This window comes from Equus quagga, chromosome 1 (genome assembly GCF_021613505.1).
Source record: "Equus quagga isolate Etosha38 chromosome 1, UCLA_HA_Equagga_1.0, whole genome shotgun sequence".
NCBI classification, from domain to species: Eukaryota; Metazoa; Chordata; class Mammalia; order Perissodactyla; family Equidae; genus Equus; species Equus quagga.
In genome coordinates this window covers 182,044,961-182,053,737 of record NC_060267.1, presented here as the reverse complement: position 1 = coordinate 182,053,737, position 8,777 = coordinate 182,044,961, and positions in this window count along the sequence as shown.

The window sequence follows — 8,777 nt, the reverse complement described above, 5'->3', positions numbered from 1 at the left end:
CCCACGCTCCCAGCAGCAAAAGCAAGAATCCCCCCATGCGCGTGAGTGCTCTGGGGCTTCCGCTTACGTCACATCTACTAACGCCCCACTGGCCAAAGCAAATCACGTGACCAAACCCATCTTCCAGGAGTGGAGAAATAGATTGCGCCTCTTGATGGGAGAAGGAGCAAAGTTGCGTTGCAAAGGACTGTACCGATAGGGAGGGGAGGACAGGAAGTCAGGGAGGGGAGAGCAGGAGGACTCAGGGACCTTGGGCGGACAAGAGTGCTTGCTACAAGGCCTTTTCGCAAGGCCGTCTCTGCTGGCTGCATAGCAGTCGGAGAGAGGGCTCCAGATAGAATAATTAGGGAAGGCTAAGGTGGATGTCACTGCTAATTAACAGGCAGTAAACGTGCTTTCAGAAATCATCTTCTGAAAGGAGTTGTGGGAAAGGAGGGAAATCTGACATTTGGAAAGAGGCTCCTCTTAGCTAAATGCTATGGTGTGAATGTTTGTATGCCCCCTGAAGTCATGTGTTGAAATCCAAACACCCAATGAGATGGTGTTGGCACGTGGGGCCTTTGGGAGGTGTTTAGGCCCTGAGGGTGAAGCCCTCATGAATGGGATTAGTGTTCCTATAACAGAGATCCCACAGAACTCCCCAGCCCCTTCTACCACGTGAGGACAGAGCAAAAAGAGGTCTATGAAGGAGGCTCTCACCAGACACCAATTTGCCACCACCTTGATCTTGGACTTCCCAGCCTTTAGAACTGTAAGAAATAAATTCCTGTTGTTTGTAAGCTACCCGGTGTCCGGTATTTTGTTATGTCACACTGAATGGACTAAGACACCACTGCAGCCAGGCCCATTCTTAGTGGGCCCTCATCAAGGCAGCGTCCTCTGCTATTGCTCTTCCACTGTGGGGGGGATGAGAGCAATGCTTAGCAAAGGCATTCTGCGGAGACCCTGTGCTTTCCTCCTGAACAGAGAGCCACCCACAGCGTGCTCAAAATATTCTGCATGCAAATAGAAGTGTGCACTGGGCGAAAATTCATTCTTGCCTTTCTCAAAGCGGTGTGTTCATGGAAGTCTTTACAGGGAAAGCAGTAAACAGAAAAGAAACAAATACCAAAGGATGACAGTGAAGAACAGTTACACAATACTTTATACTTTGATAAGAAAAACATGTTTCTTAAAAATCCGCTTACATTGGAAGCACCTAAAACATTATTTTACAGACTAGAGAAGTAACATTATTTCCTAAACAAACTATGTGGTCCTAGAAAATAAAAGAAAAAATACAAGATCAGTTGTCAATAAGAAAATAAAAATATAACATATATATTTATAATATAATAAAAATAAAAATAAAATTTTATCTCAAAATAGCCCTATGAAGTAGGCAAATCAGGGGTCTCAGAGGAGGGAACGAGGCTCAACAAGCTCAAAGTCACAGTTAGTGAGGGGGGTGCCTGGCCCTCAGATCCCAAGCCCCCCAACTCCAGTGAGGCCCTGGGCATGGGGGAGGGGAAGCGCTAAATGGCCCAGCATCAGCTGGTCTCTGAATGGCTAAAACACGATAGTGATTCCATTATGGGGAAAGAAGAAATGGTTCTTTGTGGAGTAAGTAGATCCGAGGGAAGGAGCTTTCCTAAGACTTTGAAAAAGGCCTTCATGCCGGCTCTAAATAAGGGGTACCTTAAAAACCTAGCTCACCATGCAATTAATAAAATGCTGAACCAGTCACAGAACGGAGCTGGGGGCAGGCCACTCAGAATAGGCACTTTACCCTTCTCTCTCCCAGCCCCCATCTCACACTCGCCTGCATCCTGACTTCCATTCCACTAAAGACCCTGGGAACAAACTTGCCGCCTTGAAAATAAGTCACTTCCCCTATGTAGAAGTGGCTGGTTGAGTTTCATGACCTCTAAGACTCCTTCCAGCATCAAAATGCTTTTATTGCCCAGAATAGGGGTGGGCTGTTTATTTTTTTAAATTCCACTTACCTTATTCGCACCTCATCTCTACCCAGCTCGCCTTTGCTGGCCCTGTTTCCTGCCCTGAGCCTGTTGGACTCCATGCATTTTCCCTCTGACCCCCTGGAGCGCACGGGCAGTTTTGTGCCTCTCACTGGTAGCTTGCGGGGCGCAGGCGCTGTGGTCGGGTAGTGAGGGCAGGGACCACATCTCTCTTCGTCGCGGCCACGGCCCAGCACCAGGAGAGGGCTGGCTCACAGTGCTCAATAAAGACTGCTTTCATTTGACAGTCATAAAATATTGCTTAGTGACTCTAGTCACCTAACTTCTCTCTTCCCATTGACGGCCCTGTTAGGTCAAGTCCCCTGGGCTGGAGAGCTCATGGCTGGAAGTCTCTGACACCAGCAACTGACCTGATAGTCACAGCTTCGCCTCAAGGTTATTACAAGCTGAGCTGACACTCACAGCCAGGCCATTTCGTTTTCCTGTTGGACGTAAACATTCTCAAAGAGCAACAACTGCACACAAGGTGCTACAGACTGAATGTTTGTGTCCCCTTAAAATTCATCCGTTGAAACCTCGAGGTGGGGCCTTTCAGAGGTGATTCGGTCCTTAATGCCGAGCGCTCTCGAACGGATAGGTGCCCTTATAAAAGCAGCCCCAGAGAGCTCACTCACCCCTCCTGCCACGTGAGGACAGAGCCAAAAGACAGGGGTCTGTGAACCAGGAATCGGGCTTCACCAGACGCCAAACCTGCTGCCACCTTCATCGTGGACTTCCCAGCCTCCAGAAAGGTGAGAAATAAATTTCTGTTGTTTATAAGCGACCCAGTTTACGGTATTTTATCATAGCAGCCCAAACGGAGTAAGACACAAAGTTACTCCGACACTATGATAAAATGAAAAAAAACAAAGCCACTTCACCATTCTGTTTAAGCACAGACAAAAGTAACGTCACTGTGCCACCATAAAATAGCCATCACAGAATCGCCCCGCTTCCTGACATCATCCAGTGCAGAGCAAAACTCTGCTTCCTCAGACCCTCTCCCAAATCACATGACCAAAGCCCAAATCCTGTAGGTTCTTTCTCACATCCTCTTACTAAGGCGCCTGGCTGCAACAAGTGATACACCCAACTTGCTTAACTACACGTATGTTCCTGGTGGTCCCCGGCCGAAATGCGCTGACAGGTGTAGGCAGTCATTTCACTTTCACTGATATGCACCAACATCTTATGGGTAAGGAGTGGTATTCCCAGTTTACACCCAGAGAAACTGAGGCTGAGTGGGAAGGTGATTTAACAGAGACCACACAAGGGGACTTCGAGGCCTAACCCTGGTCACCTAATGCAAGGGTCAGTCCAGGCCCTTTTCACAACACCCAGATGGCCTCAGCCACGTGGAATAACGCTGCCTTTACCTTAGAGGTGAAGGCAAACAGCAGGAACACGATCCCTCCCACCAGGAGCATCTCTCAGTCTTAAGGGGCTTTTAGAAGGAAGCTGAACTCCACAGTAAAGGTGTATGTTCCAATCTGGGTAGTCAGTAAACGGATGGCCATTATAGTATTCTGTATACCTGTGGGTATACAAACACTTCACAGAAATTTTAGTAAGGACAGTGAACTGAAAACAAAGCCCAGAAAGACGCCGGTGGTGCCTAGATGGCCAGCCGCCTCCGGCCTTTCCACCTGCAGGGCGGATGGATGGATGGAGCATCAGCAAGCAGGACCCCGACTAGAGCGAGGCACTTGTCCGGGGCGCAAAATTTACGGGGCGCCAAAAATCTCACTAACCAAGATAGCTATGATTTAGGGCAATATTTTAAAACATCAAATCAGCAAATTACGACCTAAGGGCCGGTGCCCTGTTTTGGTAAATAAAGTTGTATCGTTAAGTCCAATCAGCATGTATCCACACAAAAACCAGACTCGAGCGTCCGCAATCCCGCGGCCCCACGGCGTCCACTGCGCAGAGGAAAGGGGGCGCCTCTCGCCCCCGGCCGCAGGCCCGGCGCAGCCCCAGGCCCCGCCCCTCCTCCCCCGCGGGGCCCGCGCCACCCCAGGGCCCGCGCCCCACCCTGGCCCGCGCCAGCCCCGGAGCCGAGGCGGCCCGCGCGTTGCCCGGGAGACGGACGCGCAGCCGGACCGCAGCCGCCGCCATGGCCGACCCGCCCGCGCACCGCAGCTTTGAGAAGCCCAGGAGGGAGGAGGAGGAGCAGAAGGAGGAGAAGGCGGGGGACAGGGAGGCCGAGGGCTCGCACGGCGACGAGGACTTGTGGAAGGCCCTGGACTGGAGCGACACCCTCGACGACGAGCCGAAGGCCCTCCGGCCCCGCCTGACCAGCGTGGTCAGCCCCAGCCTGAGCCCCACGCCCTCGCCCGGCTTCACGCCCCGCGCCAGCTCCTCCTCGAGCATCTCCTCGCAGAGAAGTAGCGCCCCCCGCCCCGCCCCGGCCCTGGGTCCCGGGCGCGGGCTAGGACGTCGCGCGCAGAGCCCGAGCCGGGCGGCGCTGTGCCACGGGCTGGTTCTCACGACCCTCTGCGTGCATTCGCGCAGCGCTCGCGCACACGCACGTGCCACTCCTGGAGGAGGAGCGGTGCCTTAAGGGTGCTGTGCGCTGAAACAGTCCTGCACAAAGCACCTCACCTCTGTGTCTAACTTCCTGTGCTGGAACCACTCCAGTCACTCCTTTAAAAGAGAGGCAGGTCCTCAGTCTCCCAGTAGTGACATTCCGGGCGGGACCATTCCTTGTTGGGGCGGGGGGCGGTTTTCCCCCACATTGGAGGATGTTGGCAGCTTCGCTGGCCTCTGGCTATGCCGTTAGCCCCTACCCTCCTTTGTGTCAATCAGAAATGTCTTCAGACATTGCCAAATGTCCTGGGGGGCCGAAACCGCCCTTTTGAGAACCGTTGATTGAGAGGGAGTGGCTAAATTTCTTAATGTTTCATTCAACAGGTTTTCCTAAAATATTTCAGACATTTAAGAAAGACGTGTCTAAAAGGAGTTTAGATGGGTAAGAAAATGTTTTCAGTTTTCTTTTTTTTTTTTTGAAGCTGATGATGTTTACATTTTGTATAAATGTCAGGAAGTAGACTAAAATCATCCAGGGCATTTGCAACTAATTCATTCAAACATTCCAAAAGGTTTTTTTTTTAAAAAAAAAAGTCTACACTGTTAGACACTGGAGGAGAGAGAGACCAGGGCCCCTGCCGGTCTCCAGCCTATTACCCACTTTTGAGACGACCTGTCACTGGTTACCATAACATGAGATACACCTGTGCGCCGTGTGCACCATGGTAAGTGCTGTGAACTTTTAAAGTCTTAAGCATAAGGAGAATTGTTCTGTCCCATTACATGTTTTTATTTATCCTTTTAATTTAATGTTTTAGTGAAAGATAATATATGCACATGATTAAAACATTTAAAATATACAAAGGTATAAAATTAAAAATCGCCACGCCCTCCTCCACCCCTGCTCCACTCCCCAGAGTTCACACACTCTTAACAGTTTTGTTTCCAGGATAATTTTAAATCGCATATTTTCATTCCTTGATTTATCAATTTTTGATACAACTACTGACTTCCTCCCTCGAAAGATGAGGAATGTAGCTCATGCTACAGCCCCACCCTCTTCATTTTTGGTCATTGTATTACTTTCAGTTTAGGACCTTTATTTTAACCTCTAGGATTTTAAAGTATTTAAACCTCTACTTGATTTATCAATTTTAGTGACTATCTATTAACTCTATTATGAAAAGTTAACACATTAATGCATTTCTACTTCCTTCTAGCTCTCCTCTCACTCTTCCTCTCCCAATTAACAATGAATTATATATATTATATAACAAACTATATTGAAATATGTAGTATATATTCATATAAAGTCATATTACTTTGCCAAGTTTTCTTATGTTTGTATTTTGTTTCATAATTATAATGAACTCAGTGCTTTGGGTACAGATTGATTCTAAAAATTGAAAACCAATAAACAACATTTGTAATTTCATGCTAAAGAACCCAAAAGTGTGACTGAATTCATGCACAAGAAAATGAAATCCTCTGTCTGCAAAACTTGGCTCCCGAAGGAAGAACTGTTCAACTCTCCTGCTGTTTTCAGTTGTCTTCGATCTTTCTGAGTTGGGCCCAATGACCACACTTTCCTGATTCCCATATTGCTTTCTTTCTTTAATTCCTTTTTTTTTTTTTTCTGGAGAAACTCTGCAGAAATTATTTCATGTAGATCTAATGGGTAGTCAAATTTCTGAGTTCTTGCTATCTGGAAATGTCTTCATTTTGCCTCCATACTTTGTTAATAATACAACGTGGCATAAAAACATAGGTTTACCACCATTTTCCCCCAGGGCCATTGCTCCATTGTCTTCTAGAATCCAGTACTGCTTAGGCTGATTCCCAAACACTTCTGAGATTTGATTATTTCCTCCCCTCAGTGTCTCTAGTTTCTTCTGAGCCTCCTGCTGCATGGCCCTTGGACCTCTTGGATATGGTCAAGATTTTTGGTGTTCACATGCGACCGTGCAGCCCTTGCACAGCACTTTTTATTTCAGGATTCATATTTGTAATTTCCAAGAAGGTTCTTGTTCACTGATTGTTGCTGTTCAAATAGTTGGGTTTTGTCTTTGAAATCTCTTTAAGGGTACTCATAATATACTGCAGTTCTCCTCTGTTCTGTGTATTTCTTCCTTTTTCTCTCGGGATCTGGTGTTCCGTTTGTTTATCTTGGTCCTTTCCTTCCACGCTCCTGGTTGTCCTCCAGTGACTGGTTATCCTTGGTTATCCATTTGTATTTATAAATGAATGAATGGTAGCTAGAACGGAGGCCTTCCACAGCTGAGAGGTTCCCCTTCCCGAAGGGCTGCCTGGAGGGTTGACTGAGGGAGTGGGGCCCATGTCAGAGCCAGCTTCCTGGGGGCTGTCGGCGGGAGCAGGCAAGCTGGGCGACCCACATAACTAGAGTTAGGATAAGGACACTTCACTGGGGGTTGGAGTTCTCTAGGCATTTCTTTCCCAGGTGGAATGTCACTTCCCCCTTTCTTATCCAAGCCTGCTGGGCAGGGCCCGAGAAACTTCAGACTGCGCTCTGCTTCCCTGAGAGGCCTCAAACCTCCCCGGAAGGCTGCCCACCCTTTTTAGAAAGCGGTTCTTCGGGCTTCCTCTAGAAATACAGACAACTGCTGCCAAGTGCCCTGGAGCAGGGGACAAGAAGGGGCTGCCGGCCAGCTGTTCTAGCCTCACCCCGTGAACTCCTCTGGTGACAGTCCTGGACCCCTCCTCTCTGCATCCAGCTGAGTCTGAGCTAGGAGCTTCTCCTGAGTTCCCTTCAAGAACTTACTCTCCTCTCTCATCTTGAGCTACGATGTTCTCCCTTCTGGTTTTCTATCAACCTAAGGCCATTTATTTTCTTCCTTTTAAGGTCGTCTTCAATATTACTTGTCTACTGATGACGCCTGTCTTGTCTTCTAGGGCTATTTTTCTTGGTTGGTTCATTTTTAAGTGTTCGTTATTTCAGCAAGACATGGAAAAGAAGGGAAGGAGGGTTGTGAGCTCGGCTGCCATCTTGACCTGGACTTCCTATTATCTGGGAACCTCTCTTTTCTAGATCAGGTTCTTAATTTCTCCTCATAAATCTTCCTAAGAAGATGCCTCTTTTATATTTCGAAGCGTTCTCTGGTGAATTTGGTGAGAGTGTTTTTAAGAAGATCTATCCTAAAAAGTCATAAAAATGCAACCGATATTGATTCAACTTCTATTTTTAATTGCCCTGTTACTATTCTAGTTGCAAATGGGGCAAACTGGAGGAGGCAGATGCCTGTGGAGAAGCACAGGTTTTGGAGCCGAGCAGGTCCGGGTTCCGTCTGCGTGGGCCGCGCATGACTCGAGCTTCCCTGGACCCTCAGTTTCCTGGCCTGTAGAAAGGGAATACTGTCACCTGCCTTGAGGGGCTTTTGTAAAGATAAAGGAAATGATGGGAGTAAAGCAACTACTGTGTACCTACTACCACACAGTCAGTTCTCAGTAAACATTCCCTTTGTTATCGTCCTTGGTCGTCTGCCATCTTTACACAGAATTTTGGAAACCATCTTTAGAGCTGGTTTAAGGAAAGCAGAGAGACCTAGATGAATAGCATACTGACCGTGTTAACTGTTGAATTGGAAACAGCAAGCATTAAGTGTTATCTAGGAACTGCTCTGTCATGTTCCCTTCCTCCTGGTCCCTGTCACACGTCTCTCTGGGAGCCTGGATAGACAGCGCTCCCTCAGAGACTTCACAGATGGCTTCGGCAGATAGTTCTTCGCGTGTTACAGGACACGGTCGTTCCAGAATTAGAGCACCCCACTGCCGCAGTGTGCCAGGGAACGAAGCATCCAAAAGGGGAGGTGGAGACGGCAGAGAACTGAGAAGCGTGAAAAAGTGACAATCCTGAAATTGACTACATTATTTGGAAAACTTTTGTTTGATGATTTTAGAAGATCCAGCAAATTATTACCAAAATATTGAAATTCAAAGCGGCAAAGGAACTTGAAAAGCACTAGTTATTGCTCACTTGTTGCCCGTGACAGTCATCTTCACTGGTAGAAGTCAGTAAGTTCCTGCCTTCCCATCGTGTTGATGATAACTCAACTCGTTAAACCACTTGTAGAAAGAATCCCGACTGTTTAGCTACAGTGCATTCAACTTCAGCCCTGGAGAAAGAGTTTGGATTGTGTTTAACCTATTTAAAATGAACAATATGTTCTCGTTAGATTCAAGTAAATGTTTAAACACACACACCATCACTGCCACCACCACCGCCACCACCATCAC